This window comes from Vulpes vulpes, chromosome 12 (assembly GCF_048418805.1).
Source record: "Vulpes vulpes isolate BD-2025 chromosome 12, VulVul3, whole genome shotgun sequence".
NCBI lineage: Eukaryota > Metazoa > Chordata > Mammalia > Carnivora > Canidae > Vulpes > Vulpes vulpes.
In genome coordinates this window covers 19,396,693-19,415,840 of record NC_132791.1, presented here as the reverse complement: position 1 = coordinate 19,415,840, position 19,148 = coordinate 19,396,693, and the positions used below count along the sequence as shown (strand labels likewise).

At 45.2% G+C, this 19,148-nt stretch overlaps 1 long non-coding RNA gene across 4 annotated transcripts in view; it reads right to left on the bottom strand.

Annotated features, from left to right (window-relative positions):
• The window catches only part of LOC112930864 (uncharacterized), a 69,180-nt gene that overhangs the window by 23,515 nt on the left and 26,517 nt on the right, over positions 1 to 19,148 (bottom strand). For 2 of the 4 annotated variants that reach the window (XR_011995487.1, XR_011995485.1), the window contains exon 2: positions 11,083 to 11,240. This is a non-coding gene — a long non-coding RNA (uncharacterized lncRNA). Of the gene's footprint in view, positions 1 to 2,779; positions 2,924 to 3,808; positions 3,959 to 11,082; positions 11,241 to 19,148 lie in introns of all 4 variants that reach the window. The other 2 variants (XR_011995486.1, XR_011995488.1) reach the window with 2 other exon arrangements.

Sequence of the window (19,148 nt, the reverse complement as noted above, 5' to 3'; positions counted from 1 at the left end):
AATTTCATTGCCCTAAAAAAAATCTCCTGTGTTTCATCTATTCATACTCTCCTCTTCTCCCAAACCCCTGGCAACCACTGGTCTTTTCATTGTCTATAAAATTTTCTAGAATACTATATGCTTGGAATCCTACAGTATGTAGCCTTCTCAGACTGGCTTCTTTCGGTCAGCAATATGAACTTATTTCCCTCATGTCTTGTCATGACTTGATAGTGTATGTCTTTTTACTGATGGGTAATATTCCATTGTATGGATGGACCACAGTTCCTTTGTCCACTTATTAGTACGATTTTAAGCTAGAATTATTTGCCAATAGTTAAGAATGAAAGGCATTATATTGAAATCCACATTTTCAGCTTCTCTTAAAAATAAGAAGCTTTGGCAACACTGGGTCTACCTCCCAGATGGCAACAAGGAGCTGGAATTGAACAGTAGAGGGCCTCTCACGATGGGGCAGAGTGACATGATCACTATAGTCCCCTCTTGTCCTCATGTGACCTGCCAGGTCCTGTTAAGCATTTAGACCAAGCTTTGCATCTTATTAACAAAGAGTCTTCAGGCAAATGTGCTGTTTTTCACATGCACCATTCCTATCCCTCGATCCTGTCCCAGTCCTTTTCTATCCTGCTCTCTGTCCTGAGATGCTGACCCTGTAGACCACATTTCTCAGGTTCCCGTGCTGCTGGCTTCCAGGTGGGTTTGGCCATAGGACGCATCGGCCTGAGATAGAGGATGAGAGGAGAGAGTGACCACAGTGTAGTCCCACTGTGCGCCCATGTTTGGGCACCTACTGTTGGGTAATAGCTGCAGCTCTTCAAGACTATGGCTCCTGTGGGGCAATCCTCCCCTGCAGCCCCAGCCCTCCCTGGACACTGGTGACTCCATACCCTCTCTTTGACCCTTGCCACTGTGGCTAGCTCTGGGTTTCTCAACATCTCTGGTGTATCCCCTTAATGCTGTTACTCCCCTATAAGTAGTCTTTTCATTGAGTCTGTTTGAACTAGCCTGTTTGACTCTGTTTGCTGCTGAGACAACACAGTAAGTTGCTTATTTTCTGTTCCTTGGCTTCCTCACCTGAAAATGGGAATAATGCTAATACCTATTTAATGAGGATGATGCAGTTAAATGAGAAAATGTACATGTGATGCCTAGTGCAGTGCCTGGCATAAATAAGTGCTCGATGACTGCTCAGTAGTAGTAGTATTATCATCATTATCTTTAGAATTTATGATCCTATAGCTTCATGACATCTCTAGGCCCTTATAGCATGGAAGGAATATGAATGAGTAACTTGCTACCCAAAAAATAAATCTTCTACTAAATCACCAGAGATTATTGTCAACTTTTGACCCCAAAGTAGAGTTGAAGTTTGGACAGTGTAAATTGTAATTATCTCTTGCCTCACGTGACAGTAGCCACATGGAATTCTCATTCCACTTACAGATAACAGCCAACATTTATGGAGCCTTTTCTCTGCACCAGCTAATCCAAGTCTTTATATGTAAAATTACATAACCACCCGTACACCGGTCCCTCCACAGATGAGACAATGAGGTTCCAAGAGACAAAGTAACTTGTCCAAGGTCATATGGTTAGTAGGCTATCAAACTGGGACTGAACTCCAGTCTTATGCACTTCCCACTACATGCCCTACCCCTTATGGGCAAGGACTCTACCATAATGACACCCAGCATTTTCTTCACCACAAAAATCTTCTCATTTCTAAACAGAAGCTTCATTCAGCAGTACAAATTCCCTGATCACATTAGCAAGGATCTTGAGAAACATAAAGCGATATTATTGAGGGTGGGGTCAAAGCCCACCCTTGACAACCCCCTTTCCTTGGCAGGCTCCTTCCCTTCACTTCCTGATGCTGACCAGACTCCTGGAGCCTGCACCCAGGCTGATCTCTGACGTATCTCCTTGTGAGACAGGAAAGACCCAGTCAGCTTGAGGAGTCGAGTGAGGAGGAAGCAAAAGAGTGAGGCTCAGACAAAAGTCAAATCCCTCTGTTCAAACATCAGCACAAGCATTCGTGGAGTAAAAGAAAACAGGGGTGAACAAGTCAGTCAATCCATCAAAAAACATCAGAGCTAGGGAACCTGCAGGGTCTGGATCCATATCCAGCTTCCCATACTTTAGTCTCCTTCCCTGTGGACTATGCTACTGCCCACCTGTCTTTTGGAAATGGTCTTGAAGACTGAAGGACATCACACATACATAGTACCAAGCATCCAGTGGGCCCTTTGTAATGGCTGACTTTGCCCCTCTGCCTTGTTTGACATCGCCTCCACATGTTCTCTGACTTTCTTTAGCCCTCTGGAAACTTTTTCTGGGTGATTACAGCAATGATATCTAAGGATTATTATATTTGGGATTTTTAGAAAGCAAAAGGCTCAGAAGCCTCAAGTTCTAAACCCTTGATGTGTCTTAGCATTCAGCAAATTGCTGTGAATGTGGTAGGTGCTTGAGAAATATTAATTGATTTAATGATTTTAAGTGTAGATACTTAAAGCTGGGATCACTGTCACTTCCCTCATACTTAGTAGGCACTTCGACATTTATGACAATCTCCAGAGCCCCCAACCACCTAGGAGGTAGGCTGGAAAGTATATGCTATCCTCATTTTATGGATGGGAAAACCAAGTCTCCATAAGGTTAGGCCACTTGCCAAAGGTCACAGAAGTCTCCTGATTCAGAATTCAGTGGTCCTTATATTCTCATTAGCTGCCTGCTTATCTGTGGTTGGGAAGGAAGGGGTATCTTTGAATTTTCTTACCAGTAACGTATGTCTCAACCTCAGAAGCTAAGTTCCAGCAAGGGGAAGCACCTTTCCCAGGATACACACAGTGGGAACCAAAGTTGAGACAAAATCCAGGTTCTCCAACTCTTTCCTTTGGGTTTTTCTCATTGTTCTATGTGCCTTAGATTCAAAAGGAAATAGACATAAGGCAGGGAGTACTCACAATTAACAAAATGAGAAAAACACTCTAGGTTCTCACTTCAGAGTCTCCAGTAAATCAAATTCCACCAGAGAGTGACCAGGAGAAGAGTCTTTGGACCAGTACTTCATGTGCCTGAAGGATCCAAGCCTGAAATGTCTCTCAGGAGGCTGTCCTAGCTGCCCCAGAACTCAGAGATGGCATCCAAGCCCCAGAACCCCTGGGTGAAGCCAAGCATGGGGATCCTAGGGTGCTTGGCTGCATACAACACTCTCTCCAGCACTTCTCCTGACCTAGACATCACAGGTGAGTGGATACCCAAGCAGGTACTGAGAAAGAGGGGTGGTCAGGGCTCCAGGGGACACTTGACTTGTCTCTCAGCGGAGCCAGGGACATGCTCCAGTGATGTCCATGGCCACTTCCTCAAAGGGCACACTGCCTCTCTGGAGCCTGCTTTGGCCCTGCCCAAAGGACCATTGGGAGATAGTCCAGGGGTCCTGCTCTGACTTGAGCAGCCAGAGAGAGCTGGGTGAATAGAGAGAGTCATGGAAAACTCATGTGCTTACTTACTCAACAAATAGTCACTAACTACGTGCTCTCTGTCACATTGCACTGTGAATTAAGGATTTCATAGTAAATTGGACACAATGTTTGCCCTTGACAATCTGGAAGATGTGTATCCAAGTAACCAAAATACAAAGCATAGAGTGTTGGGGCTCCAGAGTCTTGCTGCCTGGCCCAATCTCAGCCCAGTCCTAGGATGCTGGGTGACCCTGAGCAAGTGGCTTACCCTCTCCACTTTCAGTATCCCTCCTCCACAAACTATTCTAAAAATGAAATAAGACAGTTGGCTTGGGAGTACTTACCACAGAAGCTGAAAAGTGAGAGATTATTACAAGAGTTTCATAATTTCATCACCAGTGTAGATGCCATATAGTCAGTACCTTCTAAGTACCAAGTATTTGCTCAGCATCACATGTTGTTGCTCCAACAGCTATGATGCAGCTGTATTATCTCTGTTTTAGAGATGAGAAATGAAGGCTCAGAGAGGAGTTGTCACTTACCCGTGGTCACACAGACTGTATATGACAGAGCTGGGATGGGGACCCAGGTCATTTGGATCCCACACCCTATGTTCTTTCTGGACTGCCTCGTCTGGCTTCCCTTTCCCTCTATGGCCTTTAGGGAACCCTTTCTGTGTGCCATGCTCCAAAGGAACAGAGGGAAGCCAAAGAGACCTGGAGCCATCCCTCACAGCCTCACAGTCTACCGGGGAATAAAGCAACTAAGAATAATTACAAGCATAACAACTGTCGCCAAAGGGGAGGTCAGAGCCCCAAGGGGGTGTGAAGCTTGTCTGGGAATCAAGGAAGGCCTACTAGGGAAGGTAACCTTTGAGATAAAATCTGAAGGCTGACTGAGAGTTAGCCAAACAAGGAATCAGAGGGAGAGGACAGCATGAACTTTGGAGCCACAGGTGTTCAAGAAATAGAACAGAATGCACTGTTCAAAAACAAAGAACCGAAAGAGACTGAGAACAAGGCCGCAGGAGGAAGTAGTACAGGGATGGGTAGGAGAGCAAGGCAGGAGCCTTATAACACATGCCAAGGAATTTGGACTTGTTCCTGAGGGCCCTTGAGAGTTGAGTTCGTGGGCCTTCAAACCCTTCATTTGATGTCCTGCGGCTTCCTCCTCTGCCCTCTACCTGGCTGACTCAGTAGCTGAGGAGTGAGGAGGGACAGTTCCAGCAGAACTGTGACTGACCACATAAGCTGAGGCCAGAGCAGAGCTGCCTAAAGGACAGGGAGGGGCCAGGGCAGGGCAGTACCAGGGACAGCTCACAGTGGCTCTCAGGACTCCAGCAGAGAGCCTTCACTCTCATTCATTCATTCATTCAATTTGTTGAGCGCCCTACTAGGAGGGCACTGTTCTGGACACTGGAGGCTATGCAGAAAACTAAACAGATGAAATCCTTCTTTTTTTAAATATATTTTATTTATTTATTCATGAGAATACACAGGAGAGAGAGAGAGAGAGAGGCAGAGACACAGGCAGAGGGAGAAGCAGGCTTCATGCAGGGAGCCTGACGTGGGACTTGATCCAAGGTCTCCAGGATCACACCCTGGGCTGCAGACGGCGCTAAACCGCTGAGCCACTGGGGCTGCCCAGATGAAATCCTTCTTGAGATCACTTTCTTTGTGGTAGAGGGAGACAGAAAATAAACACTGCAAATAAGACAATTGTTAGAATGTGACTTGTGTATGGAAAGACCAAAAGCAAGGAAACAGATCAGAAGTGCAAGCAAGAAGGGGAGTGGTTATAACTTTAAATAGGATGATCAGAGAAAGTAGTATCTGGGCAAATACATGAATGAGGGGAAGGAAGAGTCAAGGGCACCCATAGGGAAGAGTGTTTCAGGCAGAAGGAAGAACAAGTGCAAAGTCCCTGGGGCAGGAGAATGCCACGCATGTCAGAGGTTCTGTGAGAAGCCTGGGGTAGGTGAGTAGGAGTGAATGATTTCAGGAGAATGGCAAGGAGGGAGTCAGAGCAGAGAGGGCCATTGTAAGGATGTAGTTTTTACTTTGTGTGAAGAGCCACCAGGGAATTCTGGGCATAGCAGTGATTGTTTTTTGTTTCTGTTTTTTAGAAGAGAGAGAGGTGGGGAGAGGGGCAGAGAGAGAGGGAGAGAGAGAATCTTTTTTTTTTTTTTTTGGAGAGAGAGAATCTTAAGCAGACTTCATGCCCAGCGCAGAGCCCAACACCAGGCTCAATCTTGATACCCCAAGATCATGACCTGAGCTGAAATCAAGAGTTGGATGCTCAACCAGTTGAGCCACCCAAGTCCCAGAAGTGACATTATTGACTTGTATTTTACAGGACACCTCTGACTGCTTGCATGGATATTAGAATGTGGGGGTAAGAATGGAGGCAGAGAGAACTGTTAGGAGGCTAGAGCTACTTCAGATAAGATTAAAGTAGAAAAGCTGTGTTCAGTATAGAAAGGGTTAACAATATCAGCAAAGGAGCAACCAAGGGTATCACTGGGACCAAGGTGAGGCCAGAATAGAGAGGAAGAGAAATAGTCCCACCCCTGGCTCCCAGACGAGAGGCTCAGCTGCTATGTGAGTCTGTGAAACTGGGAAACTCAAAGAGGAAGGCAGGCACAAAGGAGTCCATGCCCTTAGAGGGAAACTCTCACTTCATCTTGCTTTCTCAAATCTGGTTTCTCTAGGCCCTTCTTCCCTAGATCCTGACTGTTGCATGAACCCCTTGCATTGAGTCTTGCTTCCTCTAACATATCCATGCTGCCCCCAAAGTGCTCTTCCAAAATGCATCGTGGGCACTGCCATTCCATCATACAAACACCTTCAGTAGCTCCCGTTGTCTAGGGTAAAATTAAGACCTCCAAACTGGCACTACCCTAACTGCCCAGCCTCACTCTCACCATTTCCCATCATATATTCAATATTCCAGCCATATTTAACTCCCTGCCTTTTCCTAGACAGGCCTCAAGCCTTCTCTGCCTTTGCTTACCATGTTTACTTCATTTGATACATCTTCACTATGGAGAGCTCTAGGAAGCCTTCCCAAGCTGGATGAGATTACTCCCTCCTAAGAATTTACACAGCCCATGGGCCAGCTACCTCATTTCTATAAAAGCCCAGAGAAGGGGAGTGGTGGAGAAAAGCTGAGTGAGTCTACAGCTGGCACCTCTACCATGCACACTGGAGCAGAAGGGCCAGTGTGTGAGTCCTGAGGCTTCTACCCATAAAAGAGCAGGGACAAGTATTCCAGGCTAGTCTGAGGCATACTTGGCCATAATCCTTCAAGGCAGAGTGTGGAGGGAACCCCTACAGATTATGAACCAAGAATTCCCCTGAGCAAACCACTATCCCAGCAAGTCAGAGAGAGAAGCTCCTGTCAGTAAATACCTGCTATATGCCAGGCACTTTACCTACATTGTGTCCATTCCTCTTAGCAATGCTTTAAGGTGAGAGTTATTATCTCTGCTTTTCAGACAAAGATAATGAAATTCAGGGAGATGCTGCTGCTTGTCTGAAGTCACCTGTTTAGTGGTAGTGGAGCTGAAATTTGAACATAGGTTTCTCTGATGACTTCAGTCACGACTCTGGCAGCGCTTTGTGGGACAGGTGGTATTTGTCCTGGGCTTTAAAATCCAGGTAGACTTGGTCAAATAATCTTTGACAAAGCAGGAAAGAATATCCAACAGAAAAACGACAGTCTCTTCAACAAATTGTGTTGGGAAAATTGGACAGTCACATGCACAAAAATAAAACTGGACCATTTTCTTACACCATACAGATGGAAGACCTACATGTAAGACAAGAATCCATCAAAATCCTAGAGGAGAACACAGGCAGCAATCTCTTTGACCTCAGCCACAATTCTTGCTAGACCCAGCTCCAAAGGCAAAGGAAACAAAAGCAAAAATGAACTATTGGGACTTCATCAAGATAAAAAGCTTTTGCACAGCAAAGGAAACAATTAACAAAACTAAAAGGCAACCGACAGAATGGGAGAAGATATTTGCAATGACATAGCAGGTAAAAGGTTAGTTAGTATCCAAAATCTATCAAGAATTCATCAAGATCAACGCTCAAAAAAACAAAAAATCTAGTCAAGAAATGGGAAGAAGATATGAACAGACATTTCTCTAAAGAAAACATACCCATGGTCAACAGACACATGAAAAAATGCCCAACATTACTCATTATCAGGGAAATACAAATCAAAACCACAATGAGATATCACCTCACACTGGTCAGAATGGCCAAAATTAACAACTCAGGAAACAAGAGATATTGGTGAGGATGCAAAGAAAGGGGAACTCTCCCATTGTTGTCTCCCATTGTTGGTGGGAATGCAAACTGGTGCAGCCACTCTGGAAACAGTACAGAGGTTCCTCAAAAAGTTAAAAATAGAGCTATGCTACAACCCAGCAGTTGCACTACAAGGTATTTATTCAAAGGATACAAACATAGTGATTTGAAGGGGCACATGCACCCCAATGTTTATAGCAGTGATGACCACAATAGCCAAAATATGGAAAGAACCCAGATGTCCATTGACAGATGAATGGATAAAGAAGATGTGATTTCATTCAAAAAAAAAAAAATGAAATCTTGTCATTTGCAAGGGCATACATGGAACTAGAGGCTATTATGCTAAGTGAAATAAGTCAGAGAAAGACAAATACCACATGATTTCATTCATTATGTGGAATTTAAGAAACAAAACAGATGAACGTAGAAGGGAAGGAAAAATAAGATGAAAATGGGGAGGCAAACCATAGGAGATGCTGAACTCTAGGAAACAAACTAAGGGTTGCTGGAGGGGAGGTGGGGGAGATGGGGTAACTGGGTGATGGGCATTGAGCACTGGGTGTTAAATGCAAGTGATGAATCACTAATTTCTATCCCTGAAACTAACAGCATACTATATGTTAATTAAATCAAATTTAAATAAATAATTTTTTAAAAAATAATAAAAGCAAGGTAGACTTTAGACATGTAGAGGGAAGATTGCAATGAAGGAAACATAGGGTATTTTAGGTGACAGGAACAGAATGGGAAGGGGGATATTTTGGGTCTCTGGATTTAAAAATAGAGACAACTTTGTTGTTTTTAAAAAATAGAGTACGTGCTGGGGAGTAGCTGGAGCTAAGTCTGAAAAGGACAATTAGGACCAATTCATGAAAAAAAGTATTAAATGCCAGGCTAAAGAGCAGCCCCCTCCTCTTGTACCCAGAGACCTTCTAAGTTGATGGCCCCAGTGAGGAGAGTTAGAATAGAACCCAACAACACAGAAGAAAATGGCTTCTTGTATCATATTTAACCATGGAACTGTAGCAGCCTTTTGGAGGAAAAAATAAATAACACTTGGCAGCCTTTGCTTGATAGTGTCTAAAAAGAGAGTTTTGGAGACAGATAGGCTGGTGGATCAAAATGTAATGCTCACCACTTAAATAGTTTTATTCTTTAACAGCTACACTAAGTCCCTAAGCCTCCCAGCACAAGGGAAGAGGTAACAGTCATCACTGTTCCTTGTAGAGGACAGATAACCCAGTCTGTGGGCACCTGGGCCCCCAGCTCAGACTCTGAGGATAATAGGGGACCCCATTCCTGGAGGGTGGCTCTGAAAGGACTCAAGAGGGCAGAGGGGCTGCTGGGTGGGGAGGTGTGTCCTCTTAGATCTTGGGCCCACCCTCAATCCACTCTAATTCTGATACTGGAGCCTGAGAGGAAAATATATGGAGGACCTACTGGAGACTAAGGAATGGATCTCAAAGGATCTCAATTTGCCCACCACTCTCAGCTCCTTTTTGACCTCCTAATTGCTTTTCACTGGTCATGTGCCATATGATACAGCTGCTACTCTACAGGGCCTCATGGCGTGAGAGCTGTTGAAAAGGCCACCTGTCTGTCCCCAGCCCATCCTCAACACCCCACAACCCACCCACAGGTTTTATATGCCTAATGGCCTCTTCTGAAGGCCAGAGAGAACAAGGGAATTGCAACCATGAAACTGGATTCCAAATGAGTTCTAAGAGTCCAAAACAAAGAAATAGCAACCCTGCACAGAGGGGTCTCCTCATGTTTCTTCCCTTGAAGACCACTTCCCATTCCGTTCTCTGAGACAGGAACTCCTCTGTCAGTCCTTCATCAGAGGAGCCTCCACTTTTCCAGTTAGGAAAAGCTCAATCCTTATCACAGGAATGGGACTAACCCAAAGTCAAGATGGTCCATAGTATACAGTAACTCTCCAGTAGTATCCCTCCCAAAATCTGAGTCTAAGATAACCACACAGGGCCCCAGCAGGCAGAACAACACAGGGGGCAGGATGCGAAGGAAGGGCTTGGGCACTCCAAGGACAGTGCTCATCAATGTGTCTCCATCAGTATGGGATAAGGCTATTCATTCTTCCCACACATGAATGAGTGTATGCACATGTTCTCCCTCTCTCTCTCTCTCTCACACACACACACATACACACACATACACACACACACACACACACACACACACTATTCCAAAGCTAAATAATAATTCTTGAAGTCAGTATGGGATCTAAACTACTCTAAGAAAAATATTTTCCTAAATCCACATAATTTGCATAGATTCCTCCGCCAATGTGAAGATCCATCTTTAATATTATGCAAACAGTATCATGTCCCCTTTATTCTCAAGCCAGTTGGAGTTTTCTATCACTTGAAACTACAAGAGCCCTGATCAATGTCTCTGACCTCACTGTATTGGTTAAAAAGCTTTCTGTTGCAAATAACAGAAATGTATTATCTCACAAAACAAAGTCTATTGGTGGGATAACCTCTAGGGTGCATTGACTCAGGGGTTTAATGGTGTCTTCAAGGTTCTTTTAAGATCCCCACTCTACCTAGAAAGGAAATGACCAGAGTGATTTCAGATATCACATCCATATGAAATATCCACATGACATCAACCTGAGGAAGTAGAAGGACCAGCTTTTACTATAGCTCTTTCTCAGGGATAAGGCAAGGAAACTTTCTCCTGAAGTTTCCAGCAGGTATCTCCTGTGCTATATTGGCCAAACTTGGATCTCATTCCTTTCCTCAACCAATGGATTAGGACAGAGACAACAACAAGCAAAATGGAATTTTCTTCAGATCTATCACACACATCTCTAAAGCTGGGGGTGAGGGTGGCCCCGGTGGCTCAGCGGTTTGGCGCCGCCTTCAGCCCAGGGCATGATCCTGGAGACCCAGGATCGAGTCCCATGTTGGGCTACCTGCAGGGAGCCTGCTTCTCCCTCTCCCTCTCCCTCTGTCTGTGCCTCTCTCTGTGTGTCTCTTATGAATAAATAAATAAAAATATTAAAAAAAATAAAGCTGGGGGTGGGTCAGAGGGCCCCAGAAGCAGATGGCTGTGGCTGTGTATGAGGGGGCTATCCCAATCTTGTTAGGGTTCTGGTAGGAGAGAGCAAAAGGTGAGAGGGCACTGTGCAGGCTACCAACCATGTGCATTGCACAACATCCAATGGCTATGCTGACCAAAGCTTTTCTTAAACTTGGGCCACACCAAATCCTTAGGCAGGATATTTTCTCCCTGCAAGGAGGTAGTAGTCAGTGAAAATATGTACATACCTTGTCCAGAACCAATTTTTAGCCAGGTCTTCCAGTAATTGCTCTTGTAGTCACTTTGGGGAAGGTTCTCTCAGCTGATGTGGGGATTGGACTGGAGTGAGGTGGGGCTGGAGGCAGGAATGCCAATTGGGAAGTCAGTACAGCTGTGAACCCAGGACCTGTGAAACAAAAAGACCGCCCAGCCCAGTAATGCCAAAGCCTGAGTCATTAGCAAGTTTTCAGAGGAAAGCTGAGACAAGAAGGTGTACTCATAGAAGGAGGACTCTCAAGGGTATACCAAAGGAGGACATAAGGGCCCTGAGTCCTTCCATGAAGGTAAGGCAGGGAGACAAGTAAGGGGCAGAGGGAGGAGACCTGCAAAGCCATCCCCTTCCCTTGTCCTGAATGGGACTGAGAGCCAGCCCCCATGTCAGGGCTGCCCCTGGTGGCCTCTCCCTGTCAGCTTGGCAGGCATTCCTTGAGTGACTGGAACCGGGAACCTGGGATTGGATTCCTGCTACTGGCCCTCCTCCATTTTTGGGCTAACCTTCACTCTCCAAATACTCTATGCTTTTTCTTGCCCTCAAGACTTTGCCTATGCTGCCCCCTCACCAGAAAGGCATTTTCCTGCCTAGACAGTCTCAGTTCATCCTTCACATGCAGCCCCTGGAGCCCCAGCTGAGTGAGTGGTGGCTCCTTCCTTTTATCCCCACACAGCTGTAGAGTCATATGCCTCACCATGGATTATAATTCCTATCCAAATGCAAATCTATCCATCTCCCAGAATGAGCTGAGAGCACTCCAAGGACAGGGACCATGTCTTGTTCATTTTGGTGACCTCTGTAGTACCCAGCCAGTGTGGGGCCAGAGCAGCTGCTTAGGAAGCAAGGGAAGGGATGGTGGGAAGGAGCGAGATTCCTGTTACTTTCTCTAGAGCTGAGCTGTTCAATATGGTAGCCCTAGCCATATGTGGCTATCAAATGTAAACATTTAAAATTTAGTTCTTTAGTTATACTAGCCACTTTTCAAGGGTCCAGTAGTCACTTGTAACTAGTGGCTATTGTTTAAACAGTGCAAATAGAGCATTTTCATCACTGCAGAAAGTTCTAATATACAGCACTGTTTTAGAAACTCAAACTATTGCTGCACCTCTAAGAGGGGGAAACCATCTACTATAAATTCCTTTCTTCTCCAATCCAGCACCCAGCACAATGCCAGATATATCCTCCTTTCTTCTCTCTCTCCTTTCTCTCTACTCCCCTCCTGACCTTTGACAGGGCCAGGATAATACTTCCCAGTAGCATCTGAGCTCACAAAGTTTTTTTATAGTTTGTGTGTCTCTGACCCTTCACTAAATCCTGGGAGGTAAGCAGGAGAGAGATTATAATTCTCATTTTACAGGAAAGGGAACCAAAGCTCAGACAGGGAAAGACTCTTGATCAATGTCACCCAGCTGGCAAATATTGGAGCCTAGACTGGACCTGAGGTTAGACTCCAGCCCCTGGTTTTTTCTCCAATTGCCATGTCACCTCTCACTGAGGGGCCATCTAATCCAAACTGCTATCTAATGCATTAATCCTTTCAACAACATTCCTGTCAAGTGTTTATCCAGCTTCTGCTTCAGTGCTCCCTAGGATTTGAACCTCACTGTCATTCCCCGAAGCAGCACAATCCACCTGTATAGAGAGCCCTGCCAGAAAACTCTTTTGTTCATGCTGAGCCAGAATCAACCTTCTTGTAACTTCCCTGTCCTGAGACCTTAGAAATCAGGATATAGCCACTAACATGCCCTCTACCACACCAGCACCAGTTAGCCTGCAGCTTCTGCTCATATACCTCCAGTTCAGGGGAGCTCAACACCACTCAAGGACCACTCAAGAAAGCTTTTCCCTTCTATGGGCATTTAAACACCAGCCTCCCTCTAGCAGTTCCTCCCTACGGGCTTTCCTTCTGGGGCCTCCACAGACTATATGTGCTCTCTCTGCCCCAGGGCAAGCCCCAGGGACAATGACCCATTCTTTTTAGTGTGCTGCTGTCCTGGCTACAGCCTCAAAAGGTCATCAGAGACAGAACATTCTATCCTATTAGCATAGTACCTCTTCTGGCTTCTCTTTCGTATTAACCATATGAACTTCCTTATTCCATGAATCTTACAAGAGGTCAAGGTCATGTCAATAATAGTAACTACTGCCACTGATGATGTGTTCTCCATATGCCAGGCATCTTGATAAGTGCTATGCTCACATTTTACCTTTGATACCCTCCCTGTAAGGTGCTCATTAGTATTATTTCCATTTCACAGGCAAACAGACTGCTTATATACATACACATGTCTGTCTGTCACTCAGGTGAGAGGACAATCGCAATAACCAGGAGGATGGAGGTGACCAGGGACAATTCAGATTTGGGCCTGGGTCAGTCCCAGGTCCCAGAGAGGATGAAGAAGTTCAGAGGGATATAGAATCTGGTTATGTGCCTTAGAGGCAAGACTTGGGTTTAAATCACAGCCACTTACCAGCTGTGTGACCTTGAGCAAGTCATTTCCTCTCTCTGAACTTCCATTTCTTCAAATGTAAAATGGAGCTAGTAGTATGCGATACAGAGCCCAGGGGTTGCAATGAAGAAACAATGAATGCTTAGCACCATGCCTGGCTCTTCATGAGTTCTTAGCAATGGGAGCTAGTATCAATATCATCAATATTATAGAAAGACCATACCCAGTGCTGAGGCAGGTGTAATTCAGTCTTATCTTCCCACACTGAGCCTGGTTAAGACCCAATAGCTTCCTGCGCCCCCACATGGCTTCCAGCAAATATCCAACTTCCAAAATGCGGTTTTTATTATTTTTTTTAATTAAGTAAATTCTATGTCCAACATGGGGCTTGAACTCATAACCTTAAGGTCAAGAGTCACATGCTCTCTTGACTGAGCTGGCCAGGTGTCCTCTGAGATGAGTTTAGGTATGCTAATGAAGGTGGGGCAGGAGGGACAATGAGGGGCATGGGCTGCTCCTGTGGTGAGCCAGGCATTACTCACATTTCTTTCCAGAAAAAGAAGAGAGAAATGGGCAAGAATTTAAAGGTGCAGGGACATGAAAGATGGCGAGGAAAGAGAAGAAACTTAAAAAGAAATCATGTCACTTCTAAAGCAAACATGGCTTTGGCAAGTCATTTCCCTCTCTAAGCCTCTGTGCAGTTCTGTCAAATGGGGTAATAACATCTCTTTTGCTGACATGGGGTGCTGCACATGGGAGCCATCAGCCAGGGTTAGTCTGCAGGGGCACTTAGTGAGTATTTACTCCTAAAGAATAGCCAACAGCTCTGCAGGTGAGTTTTGGCCATCGTGGCAGTCAAAAACAACAACATAATAGCATAACACCTACTGTTTCCTGAATACCTACTCTGGGCTAATCCTCACAGCAACCTTTGAGGGAGGTGTCATTACCCATATTTGCAGAGGAAGAAAGTGATAGTTAAGTAGTAAGCAAGGGTGACATGCCCAGGGTCACTCAGTGAGCCAAGATGCCAGGGCTGGCACCTAGGTCTGATGAAGCCAAATTTTGTTTCCTGACACCAAGCTGTGGAACCCCTGTGAACCAGGCCTGAGTGCAGGAGTCTTTGGATGCATCTTCCATCCTGGCTCAGGGCCCACCACCATAGACAAGGACCATGACTGCTACGTGGGGTGGAGAGTGTGAGACAGACGTTTGGGTCCCCTCTCTGCTGCAAAATGACCATAGTCCTAGACTACTCCTTTTCCTCCTTGGCCTCAGTTTCTCCACCTACACAGTAGGGTCCTGGAAGTCAGGACTCTCGGGGTTTTCCAACTAACTCCCTGAAATTGTGCAGACAGTAGCAGGAACTCAGAGGAGGAAAAGTGTCCTTAATGGGAACAGCACAGGGCTGTGTTCCTCCATCCCTTAATAACCACTAATTAGTTAATCCCCATAGCAGCAGGGTGAGTTATTGGGTACTATTATTATCCCCAATTTACAAGCAGGAGGTTGAATGAGAGAGAGATTGGCCCCAGGCTTAGGGCAGGGATAGGATCAGCGAAAGCCTGGGAGGTGCTACAAATTGCTTCAGAATTGGGGGAGGGGACAGTAGAGGGACAAGGGAGGCCTCCAGGGGGAGAAACCACTTAGGAATGTATTTCCTATCCTCACGGGGTTGAAGTCCCTTCAGGGCATCTGAGCCAGCTTTCTGCTTGCACGTATGGGCGAACAAGAACCCAGAGAGGGGGACAGACTGGCCCAAGGTCACACAGCCAGAATAGCAGCCCAGGAACACACAATGCCATGGGTTCTCAGCAGAGACTGCTCTGAAGGAGAGGGGGTCGGGGGAGGGAAGCAAGGTGATGGCTCCTAAGAGCTGGGCTCCCTCTTTGGCCCTCCCCGAATTCCTAGAGAAAGCAGCCAGCAGTAAACCCCTGGGGATTATGTGTGTACTAATGGCCTGTGACAAAGGCAGCAGGATAAGCTCCCTGCTCTGCAGACTAAACAAGGTACAAGAAGCCAAGTCAAACAAAAGCAGAGGTATTGTGTTGGCCTGACTGGTGGGCTAGAAACAGCCCAGCCTCTTGGGAGGCCAAGCCCTGTGTCACCACCCAGAATCTCCTCTGGTGGCCTTTTTCCCCTTTGCCATTGAGGGCTGGACAGAAATATGTCCACAACACGTGACCATCCCTGTTTGTAGCACAGAATGCACTTTCATCACATTACCCCCAAGATGAAAAAACTGAGGGTCAGAGAGGGAAAGGAAGATACGTGTCCCAAGTTACACAGCAAGTGTAGCCAGTCAGCAAGTCAGGCAGGTGGCTGGGACCCAAGGCCTCCCGACTCCTCCTCAGAGTCTCAGATTCTTCCATAAAGTAGTGTTGAGTGACATATGAACACTGTGACAGAGGTAAATGCAATACTTCAATTCCTATGCGAAGTATGTGGAGCTCACGAGTCCATGAGCACAGGCCTGGGATCCTGATCCTGCCCCCTTCTAGCCCCATGTCTTTGGCAAATTCACCAATCTGAGCTTCATTTTGCTTATCTCAAAAACAGGAAAAATAGTGGCACCCCCCTCACAGAGTTATCAGGATGATTAAATGAGTAATGGATGCAGGTTTGCCAAGCTTGGCATACCTTGAGCCCTCTGTTACTGCTATTAGAACCTCTGGCACCAATCTGCTGGATGTCGAGGGGCAGGGACCTCCACCTCCCAAGCCTCTCATTCTGCTCTCTCAAATAGCAGGTCACAAAGATTTCTTCTAACTCCAAGGCTCTGTGGTCTCTACCACTAGCTTTTTCCAATCCACATGAAACCATGGACTCCAGAGTCAGGGAAAAGGCTTGGGAGCCTCTGTTGCTTCCCTGTTCCCCTGTCTAGACCAGGCTGCTTGCCCCTGTCCTGGGTGCCACACACCTGCTCCCAGGTGTTCTGGGTGTGAGTCCTCACAGCAGACAGTCTGTCCATTCTCAAAGTAACTCCTGATTCACTCTCAGTGCTGCTCCAAAGGTTTGGGAAATTAAGGCTGAGAAAGAGGGTCGGAATACTTGGGGGCTGCACAGGGAAGTGTCACATCCCTCTTCCCTTAGATGTAAGCAGCACTCCTCTAAGATGTAAGGAGACAAATCTTCCCCCACCTTATTTCTGATAAAAACAACTGGAGCCAGGCATCTCCCACCTCTGAGGGACTAGGAGTCAGTCTCAGTCAACCCCTGGGGCAGTCATGTGTCAAAAGGGGCCCTCTCCACAGTCCTAATTGTGCAGGGACTGTTCTGGTTGTTTCTGAATGTAGCTTTCTTTCTACATTGTAGAGCTCACTTCTGCAAAATGAGAATGATTTGATGTCAGGCCTGGGGCCATTTCTCATCCTTCCCTTTAGGTTTCCAACAGGAGCAAGAAGAGATCTGCCTCACGGGGATTAAGGCAATACTGTTCTCTACCAGCTAGGGAGGTGGCTACAGGATGTGTGAGGAGATTACATACCTGCCCCTGCTTACCTGTCTGTGTGTCAAGTTTAAGCCCCTGGAGGGTTTGTGTAACACTGTTTAGGAATCTTGAAAAATAGAGACCCTATTTGTGGGATTATAGGGTGTGGAGACATTCTCGACTTTCACACTGAAGCTTCGGATGGCTGCCAACCCCACTCTGTCCTGCCAGTTGCTGAGTCCTGATTTGCACAGAAATTATTTCTTCCAATGTATTAAAAATGAGTCACATCCCAAGAGTCATATCTCATGCCCCTTATCTTTAGAGCACATTCTGCCATTGACCAGTCTGGACTCAAAATGTTTCCAAGTGTAGTTGGGAAAATGATGGACTGCATTAAAGACTCGGCTCTTCTGGGTACTTAATGTGTAACCTTAAGCAGATCATTACCCCTCTCTGAGCCTCATTTTCTTAATTTGTTACCAAAACACAACAACCTACAGCCACAGCTGTTGTTCAGGATTAGGTAAAAGTACTTTCTGAAATATATATTGTGGCACCAATTCAAGGGTTTTTCACTGTCAAATCTTATGGAATTATTTGACTCTTTGTATACAACTACATATAAACATATATATAATGTATAACTTTGATAAAAATAAAAACTTTTAAAAAATGATGTATTAACAAGTGTTTTACAGTTTAGCTGAAACATTTGAGAATACGGGCACCTGGGTGACTCAGTGGTTGAGTGCCTGTCTTTGGCTCCAGTCGTGATTCCGGGGTCCTGGGATCAAGGCCCACATTGGGCTTCCCACAGGGAGCCTATTCTTCCTTCTGTCTATGTCTCTGCCTCTCTCATGAATAAATTAATAAAAATCTTTTTAAAAATTGAGAATAATTAGAGAAAAGTACATAGAAACCTAATCAAAGCAATTATTAAGTCCAGGAAAAACAAAAAGTATAAGAAGAAAAACACAGTATTTTACTTGAATTAGCATTAAACAATATTTATGTAGTCATACTAATAAAAACACTGAATACCAACTGAACCAAACATTGTAAGAGTATAGTGAAAGAATGAAGGGAAAGAAAGTTGGAAGAAGTTAGGTAAGAGGGCTAAATCCTCTTCTACAAAAATAAGGAATCAATAGATAATATCTAAGATTTATAAATCAAAAAATGACAGTATAAGCATATCAGTCAGAAATGAGGTATAAAAAGGCCAAAGAAACAGCTAAAGGAATGGAAAGCAGTCGTCTGGAAGGAGCAGCCCTGTGGAATGAGAAAGGATAAAGAAGAGAGTTATTTTTCATTATAAATAAGACTTGTAGTATTATTTGACTTCAAGTTATACGCACATATGCTTGAATTAAAATGAAAATTAACTTAAAAAAGTAAAACTAGAAGCAAGTGACAGCTATGACAAGGCTAATTTAGGTTCCAGAAAAAAAGAATTTTCTGGGACACCTGGGTGGCTCAGCAGTTGAGCGTCTTGCCTTTGGCCCAGGGCATGATCCTGGAGTCCTGGGATTGAGTCCCATATAGGGCTCCCTGCATGGAGCCTGCTTCTCCCTCTCCCTATGTCTCTGTCTCTGTCTCTCTCTCTCTGTGTCTCTCATGAATAAATAAAATCTTAAAAAAAAAAGAATTTTCTAATATCTAGATCTATCCAAAAGTGGAATTGGCTGCCTCATGGTTACTGAGCTCCCTGTCATCCCAAGTATTAAGCAAAAAGTATATGTTTATCGGTGGGAAATAAGGTGATGGTTCCAGCTTTGGTTGGGAAATTTGACTGAATAACCTTAGGAAACCCTCCCCCCCCTTTTTTTTTAAAGATTTTATTTATTTATTCATGAGAGACACGGAGACAGAGAGAGAGGCAGAGACACAGGCAGAGGGAGAAGCAGGCTCCATGCAGGGAGCCCGATGCGGGACTCAATCCCGGGTCTCAAGGATCACACCCCAGGCTGCAGGCGGCGCTAAAGCCCCGCACCACCGGAGCTGCCCAGGAACCCCTTTCAATTCTAAGATCCTTTCTAATTCTATGCCTCTGTAGAAACTGTGATGTTACTGGCATTTATCTCCTAAGTAATTCAGTTAACTGAATTAAAAAGCATTTGCTTAGTACTATTTTGTTTCTGGTGCTGCGCTGGGTTTTGG